Source organism: Peromyscus eremicus, chromosome 12 (assembly GCF_949786415.1).
Source record: "Peromyscus eremicus chromosome 12, PerEre_H2_v1, whole genome shotgun sequence".
Lineage (NCBI taxonomy): Eukaryota > Metazoa > Chordata > Mammalia > Rodentia > Cricetidae > Peromyscus > Peromyscus eremicus.
This window is the reverse complement of record NC_081428.1, coordinates 73,139,038-73,153,006: the sequence shown is the minus strand read 5'-3', so window position 1 is coordinate 73,153,006 and position 13,969 is coordinate 73,139,038. Positions and strand designations below refer to the sequence as shown.

Below are 13,969 nucleotides of genomic sequence, written 5' to 3'. Positions count from 1 at the left end.
GTATCTCAGTCTGTCCTACAACTTGGTGTCTGGCTGAGGATAATTTTGAACATGTGATCATTCTGCTTCCACTTCCCAGGTGATTAAATTAAAATGTCCCACCATGCTAGGTGGTGGTGGTACATGCCCTGAATTCCAACATTCAGGAGACAGAGGCAGGTGGATCTCTGAGTTCGAGGCCAGCCTAGTCTACAAGAGTTCCAGGATAGCCAGAGCTGTTACACAAAGAAACCCTTTCTGGAAAAAACAAAACAGTAATAATAATAAATGTACATGCATATATATGTATATATACATACATTTTTTTTAATTTGAGACAGAGTTTTCTCTGTGTAGTCCTGGTAATCCTGGAACTTGTGCTATAGGCCATGCTAGCCTTATACTCAGAGATCTGCCTGCCTCTGCCTCCTGAGTGCTGGGATTAAAAGTATGTGCCACCACACCCAGCAGAGTAAGTAAATCTTTTAAAAATTGTCATTAATGCCAGGCAGTGGTGGTGCATGCTTTTAATTCTAGGAGGCAGAGGCAGGCAGATCTCTGTGAGTTTGAGGCCAGCCTGCTCTACAAAGTGAGTTCCAGGACAGCCAGAGCTGCTTCACAGAGGAACCCTGTCATGAAAAACCAAGCAAACAAAAAATTGTCCTTTATTGTGATGTTTTATATTGATTTTCACCTTGACAGGGTCTAGCACCACCTGAGAGACAAGTGATGCCTATAAAGGAACTATCTAGATCAGGTTAGTTATAATGGGAAACCATCTTAATAGTTTGCTGGGTTGAAGGAGAAAGCAAGTTAACACTAGGTAGCACTCATTACTCTCTGCCTCCTGACTGTGGATGTAATGTGAGCAGCTATGCCATGTTTCCGCCACCGTGACATCCCTCCTGTGGTGCCCAAATAAAGCCTTTTTCCCTAAAGTTGTTTGTGTCACAATATTTCATCACAGCGACATGTAAGATGAATTGCTAAATGGTCTTATTAATAAAAAACCTAGAGCCAGATATTGGGGTGAAAGCCAGGAGATCAGAGGAATAGGACAAGCCACAGCCAACCTCACCTCACCAAATCCTCAGCTTCCAGAGAGACCTACTTCCTGTATAGCCACACCTATATGCCTTTCTGTCTCTGCCCTCTTATTCCTCTCTCTGCCCAGCTACATCACTTCCTGTCTGTCTGTACAGACCTCTATGGTTAGTGCTGGGATTAAAGGTGTGTGCCACCACGCCTGGCTCTGTTCCTAGTGTGGCCTTAAACTCACAGAGCTCTGGATGGATTTCTGCCTCCCAAATGCTAGGACTAAAGGCATGTGCTGCCATTGCCTGACTTCTATGTTTACTATAGTGACTGGCTTTTTCCTCTGATCCTTAGATAAGCTTTATTGGGGTACACAGATAAAATATCACCACAGCAACAGGAAAAGTAACACATTCATATTAATTTAAAAAATTTGCTAGGCAGTATTGGCACATACCTTTAATCCCAGCACTTAGGAGACAGAGGTAAGTATATCTCTGTGAGTTGGAGGCCAGTCTGGTCTACATAGTTGGTTCCAGGACAACTAGAGTTATATAGTGAGACCTTATCTCAAATAAACAAAAGAAATTGTGAAGCTTCACATTAAATCTTACACTTTAGTTATCAAATATATTTTATGAATTTATCTACCGCCAGAACCAAAAAAAATCCATGACAGGATTAGAACTAGAAAAATATTAGCTTTATATCCTTTTGTAACTAGTGACCATCATGCTCGGCATTTGTTTTTCAAGACAGGGTTTCTCTGTGTAGTCCTAGCTGTACTGAAACTTGCTCTGTAGACCAGGCTGGCCTCAAAATTACTTAGATCTGCCTGCCTCTGGCGCCTGAGCTCTAGAACTAAAGGCATACACCACTGCACTGGGCAAAAAATTTTATTTTTCTTTAAAGCTGAACAAATTTCCATCATCTGTTAGGGCCTGCTGACAGTCAGCTGGGTAGCTGGGTAGAGGCGTGCAGATTGAGAGACAATGAAGAAGACAGAAAAGAGTCAAGAGGTCTGCCAGTCAATGCCGGACAGACCCGAGTTTATTTTACAGCTAGCTTATATACAGTTTTGAAGGACAGAGGTAGAACAATGCACAGCACAGGCATTCAACCACTATCTATCCTGCCTTGCATCAAGGAGCAGACAGTTTCATTTTTCATCTCGATGTACCTCTGCTGGCATCAGCATCCTGCGTCTAGCTAGTGTGTTCCTTCCTGTGAGCTAATCAGAGCTTTCTCACAACCCTTTAAAGAGGCTCTGTGGGCTAACCAGGATTTTCTCATAGCCCTTCAAGAAGACGCTGCAGGCTAATCAGGACTTTCTCACAGCCTTGGAGCAAACAAGCCTGAACTCCATTGACTCAGACTAGACTTCAGATTCAAAATGGGAAACTGTGTCAGTTATGGGCTCCCACAATTCCTCTCTTTATTTATTTTAAGACTCCATTGAGTCTCTCAGATGACCATGCCTGTCTTAGGTGGGGGTTTGTTTGTTTGTTTGTTTGTTTTGTTTTGTTTTGTTTTTACCATATTCCAATCTTAACTGTCATGGGAGCATGAATTCCATCATTTATGTACTGTCTTAGGTTGAAAGGAGGCAAAGAAAACTTACCTGTCTTTGGCTACCAGCCTCTGGTGTCAAGTCAGAGGAATGTGTGGAGTTTTACTTCGTGGAGTTCTGAGCCCAATCTCTGTAACAGGTTTAAAATCAGCTTGAAAATCATAGGCAAACAGATTGTGCCTATTAAGACATATGCTCCAATAACTACAACATTACTTAAGAGCGAAGTAAATGATGACCATGAAGGGATAGCCCTTTTGAGTTGTTTTAGAATATCTTTAGCTGTTTTATTGCATCAAAATTTAATTTAGCCTTTTTAGTTTTGTAATCTTTTGATGTAATTTAGACCAATCTGAGGATTCATTAGAATCATGCCAAATTCCTTTAAGATGTGCCTTAAGTCTTTCCCATCTAATAGCACTTTCATTATACACAGAAGATGTAGCACAAATCCATTTATCATTAGCATGACATTTTAAATGTACTCTAGTTTTCAGGCTTTGGAGTTCATCTCTCAAAAATTGTACCACATCACATAAAGCATTCAATTTATGTTCCATTTTTACATCAATATCTTCTTGAGTCTCTAATGTCATAGAGACATTCATTAATTGACAATTGATTAACAAACCCTGCTGTGTGAATGGATTAAGACAAAGCCACTGAAGCCACCGTAGTAGTAGCAAGCGTAGTAACAAGAGCTGCAGTTCCTGTTATAACTAATCCAGCGACACGTTTCTGTCTGTTTAAAGCTTTTTTAATTTCTCCAATCACTTGTAGCCCTTTAATCATCAAACTATGGATCATTCATATACTGGCAGTATAACAAAAGAAGGTTATTTTTACATTATTACACAAATGTGATTATCCATTTGGGAAATACAATTGGTCAAAATGCAATTAAGACATGATATATTAAACATAGAACCATTTATAGAAATATTTGCTTCATCAACTAAAAGAACATAGGGCATTTTAACACAAGCCAAAACAGTACCTTTCAAAGGACAGACAGGTTTCAAGTGACTGGAATGTCCTGTGACTGTTTCCATGGCAGCAGCAAGTTTCCAAACATAAATTTGTGGAGATCCAGTCCTGGAATACCAAATTTCAGCTGACATTCCTTGGTCTCAAGATTCTGTTGTAGACACAGGATAAGAGTCACTATAATCTTCCTGATTTTTGCACCAGTCAAGAATATACTGCTGTATCCTTGTGATGTTGTACCTTAAAGGGACAATGCCAGTACAACGTCTTCAAAACAAAGTTAAGTTAGACTCTCGTAGTTCTTTTGTGCATGGAGAAAATCATTGAAGGAGTGAAGTATTAGTTGTCCAATTACCTTGAGAAAGCAATAACTTTGTATAACTGGTACATTGTTTATCATTTCCCAATACTCATTTTGGAAACATTCCAAGACATCTCTCCAAAGTAATATTTTTTGCAAAACATACAGGGATCCCTTTACCATATCCAATATAAGAAAAATTGCAAGCAATCTGGAACTCTTGGGTGGCAGGTGGATCCAAAAGCCTGGTATCATTAACCGCAACCACAATTTTTTTTACTTCCCAAGTTGCAGGATGTAAAACTGGTGGATCAGGAACATAGGCCCAATAGGTTTCACTCTGGCATCTCTGGATGGTCATCAGCAACATCAGGATCAGCATCTCTCTGCTCCATATACTGCACCAATCTTTCAGGCAACCAATGAGTTTCATTTTCATCCTGTGAGAAAACATAAATATGCCTTCATCCCCATATTAAACAGGGTCGGGGGCCTTCCATAAACCAGTGTAGGGATCTTTTCATTAATTTGAGCAAATTTTATGGTGGTGTCTTCATGCCAAAATCGATCAGCTGCAGATTTTCCAGCAGCATCCACATTTAAAAAATTTAAAACAAATAAGGCATGATTTAAAGCATTATGTGATGACTGGGGGGTATAACTCCCCCTTCTTTAATTTTTGAAGATGTATTTTGAGGCTGCTGTGAGCTCTCTCTCAACAATACCTTGCCCTTGAGGATTATAAGGAATGTGTTTTATATTCAATTTGCCATTGAAAACAAAATTCATAAAAAGCTTTACTAACATATCCAGATCCATTATTCGTTTTAATAACTTTTGGTATCCCCATATAGGAGAAACATTTCAGGCAATGAGCAATTACATGCTTAGTAACCTCACCAGTTTAAGCAGTAGCCATTAAAAATCCTGAATAAGTATCAATTTTTACATGCACATATTTCAATTTTCCAAATTCTATAATATGAGTGACATCCATTTGCCATCAATGATTAGGAAGAAGACCTCGAGAATTTACTCCAAAGTGAGGTACAGTCAAATATTGAGGACATGCAGCACATATCTTAACAATTTGGTGAGCAGTTCTCTTGTTAAACCACATTGTTTTCTTAAGCTTTTACTATTCTGATGGTGCAAAGCATGTGATCACTGAGCAAGCTCAACTTCAGATAAAGTGATCAACTGAATAAATTTATCAGCTAAAGCGTTATCTTCAGCCAGCGGACCAGGAAGATTTGAATGTGCTCTAATATGTCTCACAAAATATGGCAATTTTCTTAAATGAATTGTATCTTGAATTTGTTGAAATAACATTCTTATTTGCTCATTAGTAGTTTTAACATAAACAGTTTCTATAACTTAAAGAACTCTATAAATATCTTGACTATCTGTATATAAATTAAATAAATTTTCTTTAAGAACTTGAAAAACCAACAGCTCAACTCAAAAACTTGAGCTGAATCAGGAGTAGTTTGAACTACATGTCCTTGACCATTAATCACATAAGCTGCTTTCCCATTAGAAGAACCATCAGTAAAAACCAAAGCAGCATCTTTCACTGGAGTATGTAGTAATACTTTAGGAAAAATAAAGGAATATCTGAGCAAACTGTAATAATTGATCAGCAGGATAATGATTATCAATTTGACCAAGAAATTGAGCAAAAGTAATTGCCCAACAATCATTTTGAAATAGCCAATCAATTTGTTGTTGAGTGAATGGCACACCAATAATTTTTAGCTCTTTGCCAAAATACCTTCTGGATTTAACTCGACTCTTTTGTACTAGACATGTTACAGTTTCATAATATGGATATAATACCTTAACAGGTGAAGCAGAAAGATGTAACCATAAAAGAGGACCATCTTGCCATAATACTGCTGTAGGAGTAAGTCTAGTGGGCAGGATATATGCTTGCCAAGGTTGATCATAATTAATATAATGTATCTGTTAGTATTAAATAGCATTCTCAACTGTGCAAGAACCTGTCTTCCTTCTTTAGTTAACTGTTAGGTGAATTAGGATCATTTTTTTTAAATATCATATTAAGGTTTTAAATCACCAGTAGGTAATTTTAAGTAAGATCATAACCATTGAATGTCTTTTAATAACTTTCGAAAATTTAATGTTTTTAACTAATCTTTTTTTATTTTTAATTTTTGAGGCTTTAATTTTTATATACTATATATTATATATAATATATATCCTAAATACTGAAAAGGTGGCTCTCTTTGAACCTTTTCAGGGGCTATAATTAATCCTGCTTGAGCCAAATCTTGTTGTATTTGGCCATAGGTATCTAATAAAATTCCCTCATCCTTATAAGCAAGTAAAATATCATCCATATAATGGATAATATAAACTTGTGGAAACTGAGTCCTAACTTGTATAACTTGAGCTACAGACTTTTGACATAGTGTTGGGCTATTAGCCATTCCTTGAGGTAAAACTTTCCAATGAAATCTTTTCATTGGTTCCTCAAGATTTACAGAGGGAATACTAAAAGTGAAACTTTGACAATCCTGAGGAGCCAAAGGAATAGTATGAAAACAATCTTTAAAATCTAATATAATTTTATATGTATTACTAGGTATTGTTATAATGGAGGGCAATCCAGGTTGCAAAGCATCCATCAATTGTAATAGTTTCATTTTTTTTTTTAAGATTTTGTACTGTAGTCTGGTGATCAGGTGGCCGAACACCCTAACTGTTGTGATAGAACTCTCATCCAGTGACTGATGGAAGCAGATGCAGAGATCCATGGCCAAGCCCAGGTGGAGCTCCAGGAGTCCAATCGGCAAGAGAGAGGAGGGATTATATGAGCAAGAGATATTGAAACCATGATTGGAAAAAGCACAGGGACAAATAGCCAAACTAGTGGAAACACATGAACTCTGAACCAATAGCTGAGGAGCCCCCATGGAACTGGATCAGGCCCTCTGGATAAGTGAGACAGTCGATTAGCTTGAACTATTTAGGAGGCCCCCAGGAAGTAGGACCAGGACCTGTCCTTAGTGCATGAGCTGGCTTTTTGGAACCTAGGGCCTATGCTGGGATACTTTGCTCAGCCTAGGTGAAGGGAGGAGAGGACTGGACCTGCCTCAACTGAATCTACCAGGCTGAGCTGAATCCCCAGGGGAGTCCTTGCCTTGGAGGAGGTGGAAGGGGGGGTGGAGTGGGGGGTGGGTGGGAAGAGGAAGGACAGGGGAATCCAAAATAAACCATAATTTAAAAAAAAAGATTTTGTAATCTTTATTTGATTTCTTTTATAACAAAAATAGAATTCCAGTGAGAATTAGAAGGCTCTATATGGCCATTGTCCAGCTGTTTTTATACTAATTGTTGGGCTGTTATTATCTTTTTTTTAGGAGCCATTATCCACCCATACAGGCTCATCAGATTTTTAAATCACAGGGTCTGCATCGGGTACAGACTGTCCAATGACCCCTGTAGCTAGAGTTTTCCTGCCTGGCCCACAGTAAGGACAAATCTCTGTCTACCGCCAGTCCCACAGCCGCTCAGACCCAACCAAGTAAACACAGAGACTTATATTGCTTACAAACTGTATGGCTGTACCAGGCTTCTTGCTAACTGTTCTTATATCTTAAATTAATCCATTTCTATAAATCTATACCTTGCCATGTGGCTCATGGCTTACCGGCATCTTCACATGCTGCTTGTCATGGCGGCGGCTGGCAGTGTCTCTCTCCTCAGCCTTCCACTTCCCAGAATTCTTCTCCTCCTTGTCCCACCTATACTTCCTCCTGCCTGACTACTGGCCAATCAGTGTTTTATTTACTAACCAATCAGAGCAAAACATTTGCCATACAGAACATCCCACAGCACTGACCCCTTCTAAAAATACCCTAATCCAGCTCTACCAGGCCTTCGCTGTAGAAGCAAAGGAGATACATGTCCATCATTCCTTTATTCTAAGCCTTGATCTGACAACAACCCTTGTTGAAACATTTGATCAGTGACTACTTTATTAGGACTATGCAAATAAACTCCCATCCAACTCATAACATCTCTTTTTCATAAATTTACAGGCAGTTGAGGAACAATGTAAGGTCAGAAGTTTCCTTCATGTCCCTCCTCATCTTTTCACATTAATTCATCATTACTTTGTTTAGGACTCTGAGACTGACCAATTCTTTGTAATTGTGTCATGGTCTATTGTTTAGACCAGGCAGATGGCCATTGATGAGCAGTAATTACAGACATACCTGCACCTGTGTCTAGAAGACCAGAAAACCTTTTTCTATTTATAAATAAAATTAGTTCTGGAGATTGTGGGCCTGTAGCTTGTAACCAATAAGCATCAGAAGAATCAAATCCTGGGTTTTTTTCTTTTGTTTTGTATAGCTTGAATTTTTTGTTTGTACTTGTGGGAGTAAAATCAATTGAGCAAGCCTCTATCCTGTCTTTATAACAGAAATTCTGTTGAGTGAATGAGTCATAACCTTAATCTCTCTTTTATAATTAGCATCTATGACACCTGGAGCAACAAAGATTCTCTGTATAGTTGTGCTACTTCTCCCAAGCAAAAGACCAATTGTGCCTTCTGGTGGAGGTCCATAAACACCGTAAACACCATAGGCAGGGCCTGAACTCCCATTTCAGGAGTTAATACTGTGTAGGAGGAGGAACTGAGGTCCAATCCTCTGCTGCCTGGGGTTGCTCTGTAGCCGTCTTGAATGGATTTGTTTGCTGAGGAACGAATGGTTGGAGTGCCGCACAACATTGTTTCAGGGCCTGAAGCTGGCCCCTTTGCTTGTTTCCAGACAGAGGGTTTCCACGTACATCTTTTATTGACTTACATTCATTTACCCAATGTCTCCCATTTTTACATCTAGGGCATAATCCAGGTTCCTTCGGCTTTTTCTTATTGGGGCATTGTCTAATTTGATGTCCCATTTGACCACACCCCAAATAACTTCCAGGTGGTCCGACAGTCCTCCTTTTATCTGGAACCTGTCATCTTTGCTGAAAAAGTACATCTTTAATTGTCTTTCCCTACATTGCAGTAGCCATAGTCAGCCCTTGAGTATAAGAAGGGCCAATATCAGAGCATAACCGAATATAATCAGAAATATCTCCTTTCTTTCTGAATGGTCTAATGGCAGCTTGACAAGCTGTATTAGCATTCTCATAAGCCAACTGTTTTACAAACAAAAGTCCAGCTTCATTATCCCCCAATATCCTTCCTGTTGCTGTCATTAGTCTGGAAACAAAATCTTGAAACAATTCGTTAGGTCCCTGTCTTATTTTTGATAAACCCTCTGTTTGTTTTTTAGTGCCAGGCAATTTATTTTAAGCATTTTTTTGTTGTGGAGCTAACTTGAGCATACATTGCCATATTAAAATTTAACTTATTATCCATATCTCTATAATCATCTTTATCTGTTAACATCTCAAAACTAATAGGAGTCTGTTGAGCTCTGTTAACATTAGCTGTACTTTTACATTGTTTATGGAATTTTTTTATAGTAAGTAATCTCCAGATAAGCAAGCTTTAGCTAATTGTTTTCAATCTTTAGGAGGCAAAGCTTTAATCACCATAGCTTTTAAGATAGCTTGAGTGAAGGGTGCTATTGGGCTATACTGAGAACAAGCAGACTTTAACTCCTTAAGTTGTTTAAAAGGAATAGGTATAGATACTCTGACTACATTTTTTGAACATCCTGTTGTTTTATAACTGGAAACTTCTTAAATTTATTAATATCCTCTCCTTTGTTAGCCATTTCCCTTAAGCTAGCTTGTAACAGACTAATAGTTAAAGTTTGCCAAGAGCCTGGAGGCTTCTGAACGGTTGTAATCATAGGAGGTTTTTTTACCTTAATAGTTGAGACTTTGGGAGGGTCTAAACCCACTATCATTGTAGGAAAAGGAGTGCTTCTTTTTAAGGTAGAAACTTGAAGTATTTTTAACTTCTTATTCAAAGGAGATTTCAATTTTTTCAGTTTTCCCTCCTGAAATTTTTTATTTGGTTGTTGTTTAACATTTATAGTCAGAACCAGAGAGGAAAATTTTGCAGCCTTTACTTTTAATTTTGTTTTATCATCAGAATCTGATTGATTATCCTCATCAGATGACTTCTTATAGGCATCTATTAAATGATTTTTCTGGTGGAGCAGAAGTTTTTTTTTTATTTAGGTAACATCTTCTCTCTGTCAGGATGGAGAGCTAGACTGTCCTGCTAGACTGTCCTGAATGAGTATCCAGAGACTAAAAATATCTATTGGAAATTTTTGGACCATGTTTATCATAATACTATTGTATTTTAACTCTAATACATCTCCAAATATCTGGGTCCAAAGTGCCTTGTTTAGGAAACCAAGGACAAAATTTTTTTTACAAATTTTAAAAATTTACATAATTGCTTACATTTTACTCTAGTGCCTCTAGCCTTTAAAGTATCTTTAAGTAAATATACAAAACTTTTTCCTATTTTCTTGACCCATATTTATTCTTTACTCTTATTCACAAAATTTTTTACCCCAGGTTTACTTTTTTATTTACACTTATCACTTTTACTCTCGAGTTAACTCACTACAGCTTCCTTTTTTTTTTCGAGTGCACTCCTTTTTCTTCTGTGATGTCTGTCACAGACCCCTCCATACACACCCCCTCGCTGGGCGCCACTTGTTGGGCCTGCCAACAGTCAACTGGGTAGCTGGGTAGAGGCGTGCAGATTGAAGAGACAATGAGGAAGACAGAAAAGAGTCAAGAGGTCTGCCAGTCAATGCCGGACAGACCCGAGTTTATTTCACAGCCAGCTTATATACAGTTTTGAAGGACAGAGGTAGAACAATGCACAGCACAAGCATTCAACCACTATCCTGTCCTTGTGTCAAGGAGCAGGCAGTTTCATTTTCTATGTCAATATACCTCTGGCTGGCATCAGCATCCTGCATCTAGCTAGATAGTGTGTTCCTTCCTGTGGGCTAATCAGGACTTTCTCATAGCCTTGGAGCAAACAAGCCTGAACTCCGTTGACTCAAAATAAAGATTCAAACTGGGAAACTGAGTCAGTTATGGGCTCCCACAATCATCCATGTATCTGTTGATGGACAGCAAGGTTGGTCCTAATACTTTTTCATAATGAAAAAAGGACTGATAAGCAGGGGTGCATGCATATATCTCTGTGGTAGGTCATGGAGTTCTCTATATATCCTGGAGTAAAATAGATGGTCATATGGTAGGTCTATTTTTATTTTTTTCTGAGAAATCCCCCAACTGATTTCCACCATGTCTATTAATTTTCATCCCCACCAGCAGTGAATAAGGATTCCTCTCTCCATATCCTTGCCAACATTCCTTGTCAGTGCTCTTGATGATAACCATTCTCACCAGGGCCAGACATCATCTCCAAGTAGTTTTAATTTGCATTTGCCTGATAGCTAGGGATATTGGACACAGAATAAAATAATAATTGGCCATTTGTCTTTCTTTTTTTCTTTCCTTTATTTCTTTCCTTCTTTAACTGTATTTTGAGTTCACTTGCCTATTTGTTGGTTGACAGTTTGCCTGGAGTCCAGAGGCTGACTGGTAGGAATTTTGTCTGATACTTGGAGGACACCAGCTGGTTCCCCAAGGGTAACTGAGTTCTCCTGCTGGGAAAGACAAACGGGAGGTTGTATGTCTCTGGAAGGCAGTGACAATGCATGTTCTTCAGACTTTGGCTTGAACTTGGACCTCCTGCTACCCCTGGCTTGGGACTCCGAAGCTTGGGTGGTCTCCAGTGTCTCCGGGGGGTGGCCAGGCTGACACTGCAAACCCTGCATCTCTTTCCCGGAAGCCTGGAGGTCACTCGGGGCTTTATTTTGGTAGTGCTGCAGCTGCCACCACCTGTCTTGCACATATCCCGCTTGTTGCAACAGCTGCTCAGCCAGCAGGCCATTGGCTTCGAGTTCCTGTCTCAGCCTCGCGTGGCTTTGCTGCCGGGGAACATTGCTGTTCTCATTTGCCATCTTCTTCACCCAGTTGGCCAGAGCCTGCAGCCTCATGTTCTCCTCTGACAGCCTGGCGCCCTTGTGCAGCGCAGCCTGCAGTTGTGCCTCTGTTTCCTCGTAGCGCCGCTCTGCGGCGGCTGCCTGAGCGCTCAGCTTCTCGCATTCCCGCCGCTGTGCACTCAGCTGCTGCTCCAGAGCCTGCACCTGGTGTCATGCTGTCTCAGAGGGTGAGCTGAGGCTGCCTGCGTCCGCCCGGGCGCCGCTGGCTTTACTCTGATGTAGATTCAACTGTCTTTGCAGATGCAGCACTTTCCGCTGAGTCTCACACTGCAGCCAGTCCAAGTCATTGACGGTGCACCATTGTGCGCAGGGGGCGCCCTCCCAGGAAGCGAGGAGCTGCCGAGGTCCGCAGAGATGTGCTTCTACAGCAGGTGGCATTCCCGCCTCAGTGCTTCGATCTACAGGTCCTTGGCTTGCAGCACGTCAGCCTGTTCTGACAGGTCCTGAGCACGATGACGGGCAAACACTTGGCCCAGGTCCAGGCCCTCGAGGCTCTCACCAGGTACAGGAGCGCTCATGGCCTGAAGGTTGGTCTCCTGCAGCTTGCAGGCTCTGTCTTCAAGGCGCTGAGCGAGGTCGGTCAGCTCTGCGTGCTTCACCTTGACCCACTTCACTTTCTCAACAGAGAAGCCTGTGTGCCCAGCTGCAAGTTCTCTTTGCACAGGCCACAGTGGTGGCGAGCCAGCACCTGCAATGCCTCAGCCCACTCCGAGTTCTGCCTCACCAGTTCGTGGTAGTCCTGACCGGGCTTGTTCTCAAAGCCTTCTTGTAGATCACTAGGTTTTCTATGTATTGATGGTAGCTGGGGCGGCGGATGGGGACTGGAGGTGTCTGAGATGGGGGCGCTGGTCGAAGAGGCTCCTATCTCGGACTCGGAAGCCCAGGGACAACTCAATGTGTTGTCGAGTGAGCAGGAATGTGCTTTCGCCAAGGATTGGTATGAGCTGGCACGCATGGGCAGCAGGTCGTTTGGAGAGCTAACCAGGATGCCAGTGCTCAGGTTTTCAAGGGATCCAAGTCGACAAGCATACTTTTGGGGGTGGCTCTTCCAAGGAATGGGGGCCTTGGGGTCCGCGGGTTCAGGCAAAGTGGGTTGCCAGCGGAAGTGCTCTAGGATAAATTTAATAGTTTTTGCTCCACTTTCAGCGCCGCCTGCAGGTGGCGGATGCGCAGGGCTTGCTCACCTTCAGTCTCCCAGTGCTGCAGTGTCAGCACTTCTGGCATGCTACAGTGGCATTTAACCTCGAAGACTTCGGATGCCCCCAAGCAGCCGCAGTAACCATGGTTTACTAGCTCCTGGGCCAGCTGACTGAAGCTCCCAAGTATGGCACACTACAATGTCGCCCTACTGGTGTAGCTGTTGCTTCAGCTGCCAAATCTCTGCCTTTTTCCAGGGAAGCAGCTTCCAAATTTCAGCCCCATGCTTGCACTGCACCTCCTTCTGCAGCTGTTGCAGCTCCTGGAGGCAACATGCCTCCCTCTTTGATCGCAGATGGTCAGCCAGCTTCTGCCGCCCCTACTAGGCCGACCCACAGCTGGCGTACCTGGTTCGCTAAACCCGACCTTCTGCCCAGCTGTGTACTTGCCCGGTCTCCAGCTCTGCCCGCAGTTTCTCTAGCTCTCGCCTCTGCTTCTCCAGCACTGCTGCCGCTGGGCCGGGGCTGCCTGGCTTCTTGGGTGATGGCCACCACCCAAGAGGGTGGGTGAATCTTTGGTCATTGTGGCCGAGGCCGGGCAAGATGCCAGAGCTAGCCTGGTAGTCCAGTTAGCCAAAGGCCCAGCACCCCATCCAGCACCCCTAGGGACCCTCCCCACACTCCTTCCGCCTTGGAGGTGGTGGTCTCTCTTACAACCTGCCGCCTCTCCCTAGGCAGGGCGTGACTCCTGAGACCCCTTTCAAACTGGCCTCTGAACTTCCCGGGAAACCTTGGGCATATTTCTGAGCTCACACTTCATCTGCTCCATGGCTTTTGTGACCCATTCCACTCTCTCCCAGACACTGTGCAATCCCTTTCAGACCTAGATCCCCTCTGGGGACCCTGGATGGTCGCTGTTCCTGGGCCT

General features: G+C 42.0%; 1 pseudogene; it reads right to left on the bottom strand.

Moving 5' to 3' along the window:
* Positions 1-10,780: 10,780 nt before the first annotated feature.
* On the bottom strand, positions 10,781-13,624 carry LOC131922458 (RIMS-binding protein 3-like; annotated as a pseudogene).
* Between the last annotated feature and the right edge of the window lie 345 nt (positions 13,625-13,969).